At 43.7% G+C, this 18,486-nt stretch overlaps 1 pseudogene; it reads left to right on the top strand.

Moving 5' to 3' along the window:
- The first annotated feature begins 10,319 nt into the window (after positions 1 to 10,319).
- Positions 10,320 to 17,970, top strand: LOC116074480 (annotated as a pseudogene).
- The last annotated feature ends 516 nt before the right edge of the window (positions 17,971 to 18,486 follow it).

The raw sequence follows: 18,486 nt of genomic DNA on the forward strand, positions 1-18,486 counted from the left end.
GTTTCAGAAAAATTCTTCAGCTCTGTCCAGCTCAAAGTCCACAGGTCACATGTGCCCCAGGACAGCTATGAATGTGCCCCAACATAAAAATCTAAACAGATTTGTGTGTGTGTGTGTGTGTGTGTGTGTGTGTGTGTGCAGCTTTGTTTGTTGGTTGCTTGTCATTTTGCTTGTTTGCTTTGGTAAACTTGAGTGTACAGTTGTCTAACGTGAACTTTAGAGACTACCATATTGTATTGCAACACGAGAGATTGGATAAGACTGTCGAATATGTCTGCCAAATATCCAGGCATGGTTTCTTCAGAGTTTCTTTAGCAATAGAGACTGGTACAGCACATTGCCTCACCTCTCACCTGGCCTGGCTTATTCTTATTCTATTCAAAAATTGCAAGCAACAATTTGAAAATGAGGCAGAAAACATGAGCTTGTCCTTGTCCCAGGCTCTGTTTTCTACAAATCCCCCACTAAGGCCTTAAAACTGAGAATTGACTGTTTATTAGAATTGTAATTTTCTCTTACATTCTTCTTCTTAAAAGAATCCCTTTATGTCATTAATAGAGGTACCAGCCAAAGAATATACAAATATTTAATTGTCTTGAATGGCTTAGATCTTAATCTTGGTCTTCATTGTGCTAACTCTTAATCATGGAGGAATATTTCCTCGTGTGTGGTATGGTTTTTGTTTATGATTTCCTCTTCAGTAGAACTGTGTGAAAGGTGTCTACAGTCAAAAGAAGAACATTATGAAAGCAGCCTGCTGCTCAGCTCCCCTTCACACTTTATGCAGGTCAGAATCTCAGCCAGGGAATGATGCCACCCATAGTGGAGGACTTCAACACTTCAGTGAACATACTCAAGAGAAGTCCTCCCAGACATGCTCAGAGGCCCATTTTACAGGACTCTGCTTCCTGACAGATCCACAGTTAACCTTACCCATCACAGTAAGTATTAATGTATATACATCAAATGAGGGTACTTATTTCTATCTCATTATCATTCTGTGTTTAGACACTTTAAGCTCCTCTCTTCTAAATTGTTTAACAGGATATCAACTATAGTCACTCCAGTGAGCTGAGGGGTACGACGTCTTACTTCTTCCATCCAGCTATGTTTACCTCCTACTCTCCAAACTCTACGCCTCTCCCTTCACCTTTTACTGAGGTTATTTTTATTTTTTTTATTGGGGGTGGGGGCGAGGGAGGTTTCAAGACAAGGTTTCTCTGTATAGCCCTGGCTGTCCTGGAACTCACTCTGTTGACCAGGCTGGCCTTGAACTCAGAAATCCTCCTGCCTCTGCCTCTGCTTCTGCCTCCTTTATGCGTATGAGTGTTTGCTTGCATGTATGTATGTGCACTAAGTATAGACAGCACCCCTGGAGGCCAGAACTGGAGTTTCAGGAGGTGATGAGCTGCCACGTGGCTGCTCAGAACCACACCCTGGTCTTTAGCAGCCACTGCTCTTAAGCACCAGGCCATTGCTCTATCCCTCATTAAGGATTTTAATTTACAGGTCCAAGCTTACTGATGATTTTGGACATCTTTTCATGGGCTCATTGCTGCTCATATATCTTCCTTGATGAAATGTCTGTTTAAATCTTTTTCAAGTGGGTTGTTTCTCTCATTGCGTTATAAAATTCTGGCTATCACGTTTTACAAAAAGTATCTTAATCTGTTGTTTCTGTTTTCATGTTTCTTGACAGTGTCTTTTGAGGAACAGAACATTTAAATTTTGTGTATTCCAATTTGTCAGGTTGTATCTTTTCCACCTATGCTTTCTGTGAAATCCACCCCCAAGTGAAGATTTTCTCATGTATTTCCTTAAAAACATTGTATGAGACTTGGATCTTAGAAGTAGAAGATGGGTAGTCTATTTCAATTTATTAATTTTTTGGCATGGTACAAGGAATTGTGCCAATGTCCAATTGCTTCATTGCTGTTGTTGAAGTGGCTGTCCTTTCTCTATTGAATCCAACATGTATTGAAAATCAATGGACTGTGTAAGTGTGGGTCTATTTTCTGTTCTGTTTCATTGATCCATGTCTCAACCCCTTTGTCAGTTCATACAGTCTTGATTGTCGAGCTTTAAAGCAAATCAGGAAGGCGAGTACTGTGTATCTTCAACTCTTTGTTTCCAATTCTTCTCATGGCTTTGCTTTTTCTTATATATCCTATCAATGACCTTTCTGCTTTAATACAAAAGCTTCTTGGATTTGGGTATTTGGGGATTATGGAGAATTTATAGATCAATTTGGAAAGAAGTGACATTGTCATAGCACTGAGTCTCCTACGCCCAGTGTATCTTGTCATTTATTTAGGTCTTTGGTTTCTCTCAACAGTGTGTGATAGTTTTGAGCACAAGCGCTCCACAGAGTCTATTTGATTCATCTCTAAATAATATTTCACAGGCTTTTGGTGGCATTATACATGACATTTCTTTTTAAATTTATAATTGTTCATTACCAGTTCTTGGAAATAAAAGGGACTTTTGCATATCCACCTTGTATCTTGTAACCAGGGAAAAAGTCGCAACGGCTTTTATTTTTTATTCTTCATGACTTTCCATGTAAACAATCACGTTGCCTGCAGATGGTTCTTGTTTCTCTTTCCAATTCACAAGTCGTTTATCCTCATATGTGAGCAAGACGGATAAACAGCAAGTCTAATTTTCAAATAGCTCTCTCAGTAAATACACAGTAAAATTTGAATACAAAGAAAACATTTTGTCATAATTTAATAGGTAGCACTTTCTCAGTGACACTTGAAATTATGGCATATTTTACCATCAATAGTGTTAGGAAAGAAGAAATCTTGCATTTCCTAGATTATGCAGTGAACAAACACCATACCTGCAGTTATGTAGTGGCAAGATCCTGATATCAGGTTATATATATGTGTATATATATGTATATATATGTATATTCATTCATTCCAGGGACCCCAGAGTTTATACCATTATCACTTATGTCCTTTAAAAGCATGGGTTTTTATTTTAAGACTGAACCATGTCTACTCTTAGAGATCCCTGAAGGCTAAAGTTGGTTGGTAAGCCAGTGACATTTAGTGGCTGCTGATAATGATAAATATAAATAGGAAACTATACGAACTGGAAAGGGCTGGGATTTTACTTTATTTAAAAGCTAAAAGCTAACATGGTCACCTATTAAAGTTTCTGGCAGACACAGGAAGCTCAGGGCAAGAGACAAAGGACAATATTGTTTGCAGGATGTCAGGCAAGTCTGTGTTGGTTTCTCTTGGCTGTAAAGTGCCACAGGGGCCAGGAGCGGCTGCTTGCCTGCCTTCCTCCTGCTGAGGAGGCTGGGGTGAATGTGAAAGCTCACATTCACAACCAGCCTACAGAGACCCTGTCTCAAAACAAACGTGACCTACCAAGAGCCATGCCAGACTGGCTCAGGTGGAAACTGTCCAGGTTCCAGCAACAGACAATTATAATCAGTGTGTACAATAATACCAAAGCACAAGAAGGATTGAGAGATAAATCAAACAGCCTATGGAAGGTTATTGCTCAAAATGATGACATATTGGGCTGAAGATATAGCTAAGGGGTTATGAGTACTGGCTGTTCTTCCAGATGATGCAGGTTCAATTCCCAGCGACATCATGGCTTATCACCACCACAGTCTCAGAACATCTAATGCATTCTTTTGTCCTCCATGGGCATCAGACAAGCAAGCAGTATACAGACATAAATGTAGTCAAAACATCTAGCTGGGCGGTGGTGGTTGCGCACACCTTTAATCCCAGCACTTGGGAGGCAGAGGCAGGCAGATCCCTGAGTTCCAGGACAGCCTGGTCTACAGAGTGAATTCCAGGGCAGCCAGGGCTACACAGAGAAACCCTGTCTCAAAAAAAAAATCTATACATACACATATAACATTTTAAAATAAAATTTCAAAACATTAAAAATGATAACACATTGCTAAGAGAAATAGAAGACCTTTATCTGTGTTTAGAGATTACAAAACTTAAGACAGATTTGTGTTATGCCTGACAAACCCCAAACTTAGAATCCTGAATCTTTTGAAGGGGTTATAAAAAAAATGACTGACCTTATAAGGAGATATTTTTATTTTTATCATTATCAACATCATCACTATCACCACCACCATCACTATCATCATCATTATCATCATCATCCAGGATATCTATCTACCCCCTGCCTCAAACAGAAATGCTACTTTTACTCCTGAGAGCATTTTTGGTAGAATATCCATGAAAAGAGAGTACACAGGATGGTTAGAGCTGGTGCTGCTGAAGAATGAGAGCTATGAGAACCATGGCTTTTCCACATCCCCCCCCCCCATCATAGTAGGATGCCACCTTGGGAATTGCTCAGGTAGCCATGGCAACAAGAGCAGATCAATACAATGGTACATAGGCTCATAGTGATGGTAAAGGGGCCATTGATACAGTAGACTGAGGAGAATCTGTAGGCCTCACTTGAGATTCTGGTTAATGCTCCCCTACCCCTCTCCCAGATGCAAGTGGTCATGGGAGATCCCAGAATGTATGGAGAGTGAAGGATGGTGATAAGGTGGACTCCATGTGTAGCTTTCACAAGGTTGTCACCCACAATATGATAGGATTTTACAATGATGTATATGTTTGGGGTCACCTATACTTCTGTACAGGATCTCTCACCCAGTCTCTATAAGCAAATGTGACATAAACCAATTGGTGTCACCATGGTGAACTTTAACAGAATCATACTTGGATCTGTCCAGTGTGCCCATCTGGAAAGAATGGGCATTTGGTTGTCTCTCCCCAGGCAGAGCTAACTCAACAGGGACCCAGCAGGGACACAATCCCAGTGGTCAGCAGGAAAATGTCATTCTAAGCAGGGCATGATGTATGTCTCCAGTGTGTCTCTAACTACAGCAGTCTGACTCTATCTCCAAACCTCCCTCCTGTGTAGGTAGGTATAGCCATGTGACACTGATCACAAGACACAGTGCATGCGACACTGATGGCAAATGAAACACAGATGCAAGTGACTTTATCATCTCTTGGCCCAGTCTGGCCTTTTGCAGTAGCCAGCATTCTATATTCTAATGAACACGATGGGCTGATTGCGATCCTACCCCAAACTTAAAAATCTCTCCCTTGTACATGACTCCTAAGTGGAAAACTGTCTTAACTGGTGTGTGTGTGTGTGTGTGTGTGTGTGTATGTGTGTTATGTATGTGTGTGTGTATGTGTGTGTGTACTAGTAATGTCTAACAAAGGATTTTTAAAAGCTAAATAAAATTATTCTTTTATTGTAATGTACATCTTACTGACCACACTCCAATGTAGGGTTTGAGGAGGTGAACAATGAGACATAGAGTTAGATTTATTAGTTCCCTCTCTTTCTCTCCCCCTGTGTGTGTGTGTGTGTGTGTGTGTGTGTGTGTGTGTGTAAAGATGTCTCATGGTGTACTGAAGAAATGCATATTCTGATGAGCATGCAGGATGCAGCCCTGCAGTGGCTTCAAACCTCATTTCTTTTGCCTTTCTTACAAAACCAAGCATGTCTCTTGAGCCCAGAGTAAGTCTGATTAAAAAATTAGTGGTTAGAACACATGCATTCTCTGTGCCTTCCCACTCTTTTCTGTTCTAAGAACCAAGGTAGGCAAAAACATCTTTGAAATAAAAACACCAAATCATAATTTTTAAAAAAAAGCCAACAGTTTTGCAGAGCCCATGGATGATGGGAAACTTGAACATGGCCTCATGGTTATTAGACTCAGTGTCCAAAGCAAAAGGAAGTCCCAGGGGCTTTTAAATAAAACAAGTCAGCTAGGCTGACATTCATGGGAAATAACAGGCAAGGCACACATTGGTGACATGGTTCATTTTTTTTTTTCATGGGATGGGGTGAAAAGATGGCTCAGCAATTAAGAGCACTTACTGCGTTCTTGCAGAGAACCTGACTTTGGTTCCTAATAAAAATATGGGGTAGCTCACAACCCTTTGTAACTCTAACTCCAGGAGCATTTTATGACCTTGACTTGCATAGGCTACTGCTCTCACACATACATACACATAACTAATATTATAGACAAGTTGTTGTTTTAAAATTGTGAGTGTGTGTGCATGTGTGTGCGTGTGCATTGTGTGTGCGTGTGTGTGTGTGTGTGTGTGTGTGTGTGTGTGTGTGTGTGTGTAGGCTTACATACATGAGTGTGGATGTCCATGCAAGCCAGAAGGGGGGCGCCAAATCCCCCTGACTTGGAGTTATAAATGGTGATGAGCTATCTGATGTGGGTGCTGGGAACCAATAGAACTAGGGTCCTCTCTAAGAACAATAAGAGCTTCTAGCCACTGAGCCATCTCTCCAGCCCATGTCTCAGATTTGAGATGCTGGTATGAGATTTGTATTAGATTAGCAAGCCAATCTTAGATCATCACACATATAGCATAGTCTGTCCATTTAGACAACAGAGCCCAGGGCTTTACTGTATGGCCCTGGGTTTACAGGATAGTGTCTTTTGTAAGCACTACAGCTCTGAGAGGAAAGGCTGCCTCAGTACAAGTGTTAACAGCTCTGAAGGGAAGTTATTTTGCCAGATGGGAGCCAAGGAATACCACAGAAATCACACAGCATGACACACCTCACACAAGAGATTTATTGATAGGGGAAACCCCAGTAGGGTGGCTGGCTCTGCTTAGGAAAGAAGCAGCCGAGAACTGGACAGAAGACAGTGGTTTTGCAGAACTGGGGGCAGGGCAGTGGCAGAGCTTTCCAGGGTGGGGATTGGTGGGTTTTAAGCTCTGAGCTTGGGGCTTTTACTCTGTAATGTGGAGCCTGGCTACCTGCATCTGGGGTGGCTGGGTCCTCCTGTTCTATGAGCAAAGCCTGAGAGTGAGAGGTCCTGGGGGTAGGGCCTGGACACTTGCGTACCTTGAGGGGCTTACAGATCCCCTCTTTTATTTACTACTGATAAGTAATCGGGGATTGGGAAAAGAAAGCAATGTTGTCATTACAATACTTCCAGCTGCTGAATGGGGACATCCAAGGCTTTAGGGCAAACTTGCCATTCAGAGTATAATCTGGTGTCAGGCCACTGGTTCCATAGCTAGGGGTGGTAATTTTGTAATAGCAGCTGATTAAAAGTCTGGCTAGAAATCTTTTGGATGTGGTGTTGAAATCTAGAGAAAAAGTTAATGAGGCAGGGTGTACCTAGTAGGATGAAGAGAAGAAGAGAAGGGGGTTAAGAAGGGTGATATCCAATCCCATACTGGACTGTCAGTGATCCGCTGGCCACATGCATCAGGGTGTTTCTTACATTTTAGGAGAGCTGCTTGGAGTTGTCAGGCCTTACCTTCTGCTATACCTGACTGGTTGACATAGAAGCAATATTCCTCCCAGAGGAAGAGACAAAGACCACCTCTTTCTGCTGTTAGTAAATCGAATCCTCACCGATTCTATAACATTATGGAGGTCAGTGAGTCTATTTGGCCCTGGAAGGTAAAGATGAATCACTGTTGGCGATCCTGGATGACAACTGATGGCAAACAGCTAGGAAAGTATTCAGTGCTGTCACTCTTGCGGAGATGCCAGCAAATACCCAGGGCTGTTAAAACGGGTATGACCTGAACCACTTGTCTGTCATGCTATGCTGATATAAACCCTGCAATGGAAACCGCAAGGTTTCTCCAGCAGGTAACACCTTTATTATAAGTCCCTGACGGCCCAGCAGATAGGAAGTGATAAACTTTAGTGTCTCATATATTGGAGGCATTATGCACGTTTGCACATAAAGGCTGGGTGGCAGTCTAAGTATTATTACGGTCTGAGGGATCCAGTGTGCCCATAAAGGGTGTCCCTGAGCAGTTAGAATGGTCTGTGATGCTAGGGAGATATTGGAGAGATGAGTGGTAGTGGTATTTGATTCAGGGCAGTTAATGAGAAGTGAGAGAACGAGTGAGGCTACTAATGCTGGTCATGAACTTAACCCTGGAGAGACATACAACCAACACTCTCCAGGGTGACCAGGCAGACTGTTATGCAGTAGCCTATTGCAATTAGGACCAGATTTCTCCTATGGTATTTGCTGGACCAATATAGATAGCCTCTAAGTTTCTGGACATTTTTTACACTTTTGGTCATAGGGAAAATACGCATAGGGAATAAACCCCAGTGAAGGAAGAAAGGGTAAGAAATTATAGAAGACAGAATTGTCCTTGGACAGCCTGATATTGAGCAATTTCCTAACCATGTTAGGATGAGCTGTTACGTCTTTTGGACGTTAAACACTCACATGTAAGCGATACCCTGAACAAGTGTGAGCAGAAGAAATAGAGGAGAAGAGAGCGAGTTTAGATATAAAAGTTTTTTGGTCATTTGTTTGTGCAGTGGCAGAAATTGTCCCCACTGAAGATTGAGCATGTCATTTTTGGCCATTGAACTGCACTGAGGTCAAGCTGCTTATAGTAACAGAGCAAGGCTTTAATGAAATCTGAGCCAGAGCGGGGAGACAGGAAGGTTCACAAAATGAGCTCCTCCAGAGAGAGTTTCTATAAGCTCCAAGTGGGAGCAGGGAGGCAAGAGACAAGAGGACAAGGGGAATCTGAGAAACTTCCAAGTCAGAGCTGAGATATAGGAGGGACAAGGTCACAGAGCTCCAGGTAGGGAAGCTGTGGGGCTTAGCAGGCAGCTCCTGGGGGAAGGAGACAAGGAAACAGGGAGGGTTTCCACAGAGGGAGAGGAGCAAGTGTCTTACTAACTATAAAGCTGCCCACAAGGAAGGGCTCCGTGGCATGCTCCCAGAGCCACAGACAGAACCTTTACTAAGTAGACAAGGAGGAATGGATGCTTAGAGCAGGTGGGGAGGTGGGGTGGCTGAAGATCCAGACTCTAGAATTTGGAACCAAATATAAGGGGTGGCAGAAGACAGCAGAAATTAATGATGTAGACACCCCTTAAGAGAGTTACATCTGCAATCTGAGTCAGTTTGAAATGTTGAGACATGGATATGGCATCCTCTACCAATGCCACCTGAAGAGAGAGAGCTCATGAAAGGAGAGTGTTGGAGACCCTTGGATGTCAGAAAGTAGGGCAAACTGTGAGGAGACCTGAAGGTTAACTTCTTTGGTTTGTGCATAAGAAGTTCAGTTGCAGCCACAGGTACAGTCTTGCATATGAATGCATGAAGGTGTAGCTTTAATACCTTATTAAGCAAGCATTGTTTTTAAATCCTATCTTCCTATCTGAATCCAGTGACCACAAAGCCCAGAGATAAGTGCTGAGCTCTGGCCATTGAAGAAGCCACAGCAAATAGCATTATCGATGGTGGCCAGAGGCTGGCAGCAGCAAAGAAAGCAAAAACAAAACTAATAAGCACAGAACACAGAAAGCTCGCACACTCGGAGACAGCCAGTCAGAAACGAAACATGTGGTGGTCACCGTCATTCGTACACTCAACCAAGCCTGACCGATTTCTGTCTTGGGTCCCATATTTACATCAAAACTTATGGATACACCAGAAAACGTAAACCCATCTGTATGCAAATAATAGACAGAGGATAATTTCCAAACACCTAGAATCAGCTGAGAGGGCTACATCTTGCCGTTTGCCCTGGATGGGAGTGAAAGCTTTTATACTTGAGTGAGATGGGGGTCATGTTTGACTACGGAGAGGTTCTGGGTATCTGTACTGGCTGGTTTTGTGTGCCAACTTGACACAGGCTGGAGTTATCACAGAGAAGGGAGCTTCAGTTGGGGAAGTGCCTCCATGAGATCCATCTGTGGGGCATTTTCTCAATTAGTGATCAAGGGGGTAGGGCCCCTTGTGGGTGGTGCCATCCCTAGGCTGGAAGTCTTGGGTTCTATAAGAGAGCAGGCTGAGCAAGCCAGGGGAAGCAAGCCAGTAAAGAACATCCCTCCATGGCCTCTGTGTCAGCTCCTGCTTCCTGACCTGCTTGAGTTCCAGTCCTGACTTCCTCTGATGATCAATAGCAATGTGGAAGTAAGCTAAATAAACACTTTCCACCCCAACTTGCTTCTTGGTCATGATGTTTGTGCAGGAATAGAAACCCTGACTAAGACAGTATCCCATACCCAGGGATCCATCTGAGAAGGCAGTAAGGGAAAATGTGTGTCAGACTGTATGGACCAGAAGGAGGAAGGAGATGGCTGGTGAGCCTGGGGTCAAGTGGATTGGGGCGGGGGCAAAAGATAGCTTTATATTTATGTATTTAGCTATATAGCTATACAGGGCTATTGTGGTGATTTGAATATGCTTGGCCCAGGGAATGACAATATTAGGAGGTGTGTCCTTGTTTGAGTGGGCGTGGCCTTGTTGGAGGAAGTACATCACTATGGGGATGGGCTTTGAGGTCCTGTGCTCAAGCGCCACCTACTGCAGTGAGGAGCCTCTTCCTGGTTACATACAGTACATTCCAGCTGTGGCTGGAAGCACTCACCTGCAAGAGTACCAGATGGATCCTGCCTGCTCAACAGTCATGTCCCTGGACTCAGAGAAATGTTTACACTGATCAAAGTGGAAATTTGCATAATTGTTGCTGTGAATAGTGTGCCATGTGACCAGGGAGCTGGAAGTTGAGTCTGTTGTGGGTGGCCTAGAGATGAAGAATTAGTTCCCAGTGCAGCTCAGACCCTCAGGGTGAGCATGAGCATTAGGAGAGTCTATCCAAGTAATGGTACCATAACTCCGAGGGGAAAGGCTTCTCCAGTACAAGTGGTATAGCTCTGAAGGGAAAGGTATCCTTGCATTTGGAAGCAACAACAACAACAAACAAACAAACAAACAAACCCACAAAACACAACACACCTCACACGAGAGATTTATTGAGAGGGGAAAGCCCAGGAGGGTGGCTCCCTCTGCTTAGGCAAGAAACAGCAGAGAATTGAGAAGACAGGGTTTATAGAATTTCTTGAGGGAGTGGAGTTTCTAGAGTAAAGATTTCCAGGGTGAGAACTGAGCTTTTTACTTTGTTGTCTCTTGGCCACCTGCACCTGGAGGGGCTGGGGCTGGTCATTATGTCCTGTAGGATGTTCTGAAGGCAAAGCCTTGCAGGTCTTCAGGGACAGGGCCTGGCCACTTGCAGGCCTCAAAGGTTTTTTTTATCGTTCTCTTCTCCTTTCTTACTAGCTTTCTCTAGCTTCTTGCCTTTCCTTGCTGTCTCTCGTGTACACACCAAGCTTTCCTAAGTCCTGGGCCACCTTGTCTATGCTCTCAGTCTTTGAACCTCCTCCACTTTATCTAATCTCTCAGCTCCCCCCAAACTCACATCTTCCCCCATCCATCACCCAAGCACTCTATCACCCTTCAGTTGAATTTTTCCCAGCTGTCCCTTCAGGCTGTGTACCTGGCGAGCCTCCAACTTCAAATCAATCCAATGGCTCACTCTCTGCTTCTGCCACCAGCCTACTGGGGCTGCTGGGAAGTACAGTGGGACAAGGAGCCTGAAGTCCTCATGTGTTTTCCTCCTACACACACACATCATAATGGTCACTTCGGTTGTCTTTAACATGCCTGGACAGTTTGCGCTTCTCATAGGAAATGCTGTAGGCATGTCTTGGTTGATTTCTACAGTCTCTGCCCTTTGATCCATGGCTGCACAAACCAGAAGAACAAGAATAATCTCTTGCTAGTTCATACTTTCTTTTTCTTTCCATTGATTAAGCCCTGTAAGCCAATTCAAACAGAAACCTCAATTACTTGGCTCTTCTCATATGTACCAATACTATCATTGGTCATTAATCATCTACCATGTACCATGGGGGAAATTGCCCTACACGTGAGTGGTGAACTTTAGACCTAGCTGTGAAATACCAGGCTCCAGGATTGCTGATTTGGGCATTCTGATTTTTGTCTTCCTGTCCATACTTAGAGTTTGCAACATGTTTTAGGGCACCTGTAGTTTAGAAAAATAATTTGTGAAGTAGATTAAAATATTGATCATGGAGCTGGAAAGATAGCTCAGTGGTTAAGATCACTTCCTGCTCTTCTATAGGACCTGAGCTTGGTTCCCAGCACCAAGGTAGGGTGGCTCACAACCACCTGAAAAACCAGCTCCAGGAGACTTGATGTCCACTTCTGGCTTCTGAGGGGGCACACACACACACACACACACACACACACACACACACACAAAACTCGCATATACATCCACACTAACATAAATCTTTTTTACAAAGAGTACTTCTTAGCTATTATGCATGAGAGGAGAGGCTGAGGGATCCTGGAAGAGAATTTATGAAAAGATCTATTTGTGGGAGTGTGATTAGGTCCAGGATGAGGTGTTTTGGGCCAGATTCTGCCATGCCTTGGGTTCAAGTCTCAGCTTTGCCACTTGATATCTATGTGACTTTTGATCAGTTCCTTAGCCTCTCTGGATTGATCTCAGATTTTTCTCTTCTCTTATTCTTAAGTCATAGCTACTACCTCCATGAGATAGCGAAGATAAACAGCTAAGCAGCTTCCTCTTAGACACACTGGGTAAAGTCGGAGAAGTTAAGTAGCTGGCATTGGGCTCAGCCATAGATGTGCAGCGAGTGTGGGCTGGCAATCGGATCTCCTAGTGCTAAGTCAGGGTTCTTGGTTCCTCTCTGGCCTCCTTCATGCATCCCTCCCTGCCTGCACAAGGAGGGGAACTTGGCACAAAGTGTTCTCAGCCTGGCCAGCACTCACAGGCTCAGCAAAAGCTCAAAGACACCTTCCCAGAAGTGTCAGCCTGGTGCTTCCATCTCTACCCAATAACTGTCCCAAACACATATAACCATTGGCAGCAAACCCAAGCTTGATGCAAGGAATCAGGTTTGAGAAAGTGGATTTGGCTGTCTTGGGGTGACCAAGACATTTTCTTCCTTTCTTTTGTCAGCTTGTCTGTCAGTCTATCTCAGTCTATTTCTGTGTGTGTGTGTGTGTGTGTGTGTGTGTGTGTTTGTGCGCGCACGCATGCGTGTTCAGAGGTGCACATGTGTATGGAGGCTAGAGGTCTGTTGCCCTCTGTCTCTTTTCCCATGTTTATTTATTTTAATTAATTTATTAACTTGTATATGCATAATACATGTGCGCATGTAGGATGTGTGTGAGAGGAGCAGGTGGTCAGAGAACAACTCCATGGACCTGCTTATCTACTTACACCTTGACTTAGGTTTGGGGGATCAAACTCAGGTCACCAGGTTTATATAGGAAGTGCCTTGGCTCACACCAACTAAGCTGTCTCAGTAATTCTTTTTATTATTATTTATTTTTTTGCTTGATACATATATGTGTGTGCTGTGCATGCTTGTGTAGATGCACTCTCACATAAGTATAGATGTATGGCCACAAGTATGTGAATGGATGCCTGTACATGCTCATATACATGCACACATGTGAAAACCCAAAGTTGACTTCGGGTGTCTTCTTCAGTTGCTCTCCCTTTATTTATTAGGGCAAGGTCTCTTGCTGGCCCCAGAGCTCACCAGTTTCAGCTAGCCTAGCTAGCTGGCTTGTCTTGGGCCCCTTGACCTATGCTTTCTGACTGCTAAGATAACAGGGAGTCACCAAACGTGTTCTGCTTTCACTCAGGTTCTGGGAATCCAAACTCTGATTCTTATATTTGCACAGCAAATGTTTTATCCACTGGGTCATCGCTTCATCCTTTCACCTTGTACAAGGGTCTAGCAGAGCTGCGGGAATACAGGCAGCTCTGAGGGAAAGATGGGAGAGGAGGGCAAAGGGGCACAATAACCCAGATGGGCCTAAGAAAACTACAGGATTGCAGCTCCAAAGGTGGGGGAATGGATTAGGTGAAGAGGACATTTGTAGTCTTATAGACTGTGGCTGGGGATACCTACCCCCAAGAGTACCAGTGGGGTTCTCCAAACAGAGCTAATGTTCCCTGACTCTGTAACAGTGACTGGTTTGTATTCCCCTCAGGGATCCTCCTATGTCTGCTAGGTCCACACAATTTATGTGGGATTTAGGGGATTTGCACACAGATCTTCATGCTTGCATGTCACACTCATGAGGGTCTCCCAGGCTTCTAGGAAAGGATCTATCTTAGATTGAATGCTGAACTGAGTGAGAGTTGCTTTGGTGTAAACAGTTTCGGCTTTCAGGTGTAGAATTATCCTATACACTGCCATCCTTTGCTTCCCTGCTTAGTGGTCAGAAAGTAAAGTCAGGGAGATCTTCACATGACCGTTTTTCCCTCCCACACAGCTCTCTGCTTCCCCTCTTGCGTCTTTCCCTCATGGAATCCAAGCAGAAGCCTGAGAGCAGGTTGGAGACTCCATGGAGTTGATGCTTAGTGAGGGAACAGGAAAAATTCAGGTGGAATAAATATCAAGGAAGGGTGAGGCAAGTGGAGGACAGGACACCCCAAACCCCCTAAGACAGGTATCAACAGGTGTCTCCGTGTAATGCAGTTGCCACTGTCTTTAACTAGATAGATGTGACTACTCATGGGAATTTGCATACTGCATTCATCTTCTATCGCTGTGAAGGCATAGAGCAGCTTTCCAGCATCACCTCTGCAAGGATCTGGGACCAGGAGTTGTAGAACTTGCTCCACTTTCATTAGATCTAGCGTGCCAGCTTATAAGAGTCTGTCTCCAGCAGGCCTGGAGACTACGGCTATTAATTCTGAAGAAGGGAGCAGGAAGGACCATGGGCCCTCACTTAATTTCCAGCTTTCCCTCCTGGGTATTCACATACCATTCTGTTCTAACTGCTTGTGGCTCCAGGGCATCTAGGGGATGCTAGAGTATGCAATCTGGGCAAGGCTGGAGAAGGGGGCTCCTTCTACACAGCTATGGGGAAGCCATCATTCCTGCCAGATAGACATTCCAGTTCTCACCCACACTCTCTAAGTAAAGCATGCTTGACAAACTTGGTTTTTTCTGGGTTGAATTTTGATAGGATCCTATTTGGTTTGTCATTAGAAGGATAAACCTTAGGATGGTAGTAAGTAAATTGGAATCTCCCTAGGGAAGGAATTCTCAAAACACCAGGATTTGGCACACATAACTGAGACCTCCATGGCTGGTTCTGCATGAGATGGGAATGTCTACAACAAACCTAAGGTCCCCCATCCCCGCCCCTGGACAACAGATGGTCTCACAGGTTCCATGGGAGTATGTGAAAGTTTCCTATGACGGGTTATTTTCTGGGTGCCAATATGAGTGCTCCCTTTCTGTGGGTTTACTCAGGGTCTCTCCTCTGAGAAGGAAGACATGTCCACAGAGTTTGTTTTTAGCCCTTGCAGCTCCCTGGGGCATCTGCTTCTGATTTCTCTTCCTGGTTCAAGTCTATCATGTCAACAAGCTTTTCCTCCTGGGTAAGGTGCTCTCCCGAAGGCTCTGCAGGCCTCCCACCTGCAAAGAAATGGGTTTTGTTTTCCTCACTTCCTCCCCCAGTTCTGCTGACAAATGCAGGCAGAGATAGCTGTAGTAGCAGACAGCACATAAGCCATTCTCAGGAGATCCCCAGGCCTCTTGCAGATCATGACAGACATGCCCCCAAAAATCAACTCAAGCTACCATTTTTTTTCTTGATGCTACTCAAAATTGAGACAGTACTAAGCAATCTGGAGAAAGTCTATCTAGCTACATGGCCAAAACCATCCCTGCTTATCCAATAACCAGCCTGTATTTGTAAAAATAATCAGGTATGTTCTGTTATTCTTCCCCCATCTAGGAACTGTCAGTTCTTCCAGATTATACACCGTATTTCCACTTCCAACTATATATAGCTCACAGATGCTCTATACTGGCCATGGCTTCTTCCAGGTTCATAGCAGTAGAGCTTTGAAAACAATTGATTAGCAGATTTGAGAATAACACCTCCCCACTCTTTTTCCCCTTGAGATAGGTTTTCACTATATAGCCCATACCAGCTTGGAGATCACTATGTAGGTGAAGCAGGCCAGGACTCACAAGATTCTGCTGACTCAGCCTCCTGAGTGCCAGGATGACAGGTGTATATGTCACCATGACTGACTGAGCATACCTATTCTTAGTATGTACATATGTCTGTTATGGAGTGTGAATGGACCTCCAAGATCTGAGGCTAAGTCTCACTGCTTTCCAAAGAAAAGAGGCACAAGGTACCCCAACCCTTCTCACATCATGAATCTTAGAAAGAGTCAGTTACAGGAATCAGATGGTACTGGGTTTGAGACATGCTTTTGTAGAGAGAATATCTCGTGCACTGTATGGATACAACACCTGTCAAGTAAAAAAGCCTATGGCTTAGGCAGGAAAGAGAAGGTGGAACATCCAGGAGGAGAAAGAGTTCTGGGATAGAGAGAGGCACAGGGATTTGCTAGGAAGATGTGAGCAGACAGACACATGGTACCTGAGCACAGGTAACCAGTCACGGGCCAGAATGTAGAACAAAATAAATGGGTTATTTTAAGCTATGATTCTAGTCAGAGAAAAGCCTATCTATATGGCCAAGGTATTTGTAAATATATTTTGAGTTGGAATCTTATTTATGGGAGCATGGGGCTGGGAGGAAGAACTGGACCTAACTTCTACAAGGTTTGGACACTTTAATCAGCTACACAGCTCTGGAATAATCACCTCCTCTCTCTGAGACTTTCCTTGATTGCTAAATGAATTTTCTATCCACACCAGGGTCATGGTATTGACGATTAATTCAGAGTTCTGTGTGTAGGGAGCAATTCAAGGTTCACCCATTCTTTTGTGTCTTCCTTTTATATATCTTTTTTTTTTTTTGAATGGGGAAGCCAAGACTATTGATGTATGGGGGACACAACTAGAGTGCGTGCATGAAAAGGGAGCTGAGCTAGCTCTCCTACAAGCTGGGTCTGGAGTAGGGTAAAGTGAACGAAATTAGTAAAGTTGATATTTTAAAATAGATATTGATATTTTACTAGCGTTTCCCCCGCAGATTTTGATGTATTGAAATATTACTTGATTTAAGAATGTCATAAAGTCCCCCCCCATAAAAAAAAAAAAAAACGCCAGGCGGTGGTGGCGCACGCCTTTAATCCCAGCACTTGGGAGGCAAAGGTAGGTGGATCTCTGAGTTCGAGGCCAGCCTGGTCTACAGAGTGAGTTCCAGGACAGTCAAGGCTACACAGAGAAACCCTGTCTCGAAAAACCAAAAAAAAAAAAAAACAAGAATGTCATAAAGTAGAGCCCCTTCCTCCTCCCAGACTGACAGGCGCTCTGCCAGCAGCTACCACTTAAGCGTGCTGAACCATAGTCGAATATTACTATGTAAAGTCCACCAAACTCATGCTCAAGGGCACTGAAGTCAAGAGTAAAACGAAAAAGAACCAAGATAAGAAAAGAAAAGGAGAAGAAGATGAGTGAGGAAACCCAACTTGATAGTGTGGGAATCGGGTAGACTGTTCCCACCTCTGGGGAGATTTCAGGAACTATTGCCATTTGAAGTGGATAAAAGAGCCTATATCCATGCACTGGACAATGGACGGTTTACACTGGGAGTTCCACACAGAGAAGCTGATGAAGGCCCCAGTCCTCCAGATCAGTTTACTGCTGCCAAATTGTCTGATTCCAGAACTGCCCTGAAGTCTGGCTATGGAAAACATCTTGGTATAAATTCAGATGGACTTCTCGTTGGGCGTTTGGATGTGATTGGTCCTAGAGAACAATGGGAACCGCTGTTTCAAGATGGAAAGATGGCTTTACTGGCCTCAAGTAGCTGCTTTATTAGATGTAATGAAGCCGTGATATAGAAGCAAAGAATCAAACAGCAGGAGAGGAAGAAATGATAAAATGATAAAATGATCCTGTGCGGAAAGAGAAACCGAGAAAACGTATGACATCCCAGAAGAAGGCAAGGGAAGCGTGAAGCAGTATGAAATCAACTATGTAAAGAAATTCCAGAGCTTCCAAGACCACAAACTCAAAATAATAAAAGGAAATAGTAAAATTCTTTAAAAGGCTCAGAAAGATGGATTTTTGCATAAGACACTTCTGGACAGGAAAGCCAAATTGAAAGCTGACCAATACTGCAGGTGACGTGGACATTGTGTGTTCCTCTGTTTGTTTTTCTGTTTCTTCTCTTTCTTTTTTTCTTCCTGCCTTTCTTTTTTTTTTCTTAATAAAAATATTTGGTATAAGTGCTTTTACAGAAAAAAAAAAGAATGTCATAAAGTAGCCTGCTATTTTGTATGCTAATTTAACAAATAAGGGGCTAGAAAGATGACTCGGTGGTTAAGAGACCTGGCTGCTCTTCCAAAGGACCAACACCCGTATGGCATCCTACAACCATCTGTAACTCAGGTTCCAATGGATCCGACATCCCCTCCTGGTGTCTATGAGCACCGACTACGCCACGAAACTCGCACATATTAAAAAATAATTTTAAAAAATTGTTTCCGGTTGGGTCAGAGTTGAACGTCTGTAATCCCAGCACTCTGGAAGCAGATGAAGAAAGCTATCTGTAAATTTGAAGCCATCCAGGTCTACAAAGTGAGTTCTAGGGCAGCGAGGGCTACACCTTTGAGACATTGTGTAAGGGTCTCAACACTCATT

Source organism: Mastomys coucha, unplaced genomic scaffold (assembly GCF_008632895.1).
Source record: "Mastomys coucha isolate ucsf_1 unplaced genomic scaffold, UCSF_Mcou_1 pScaffold3, whole genome shotgun sequence".
NCBI lineage: Eukaryota > Metazoa > Chordata > Mammalia > Rodentia > Muridae > Mastomys > Mastomys coucha.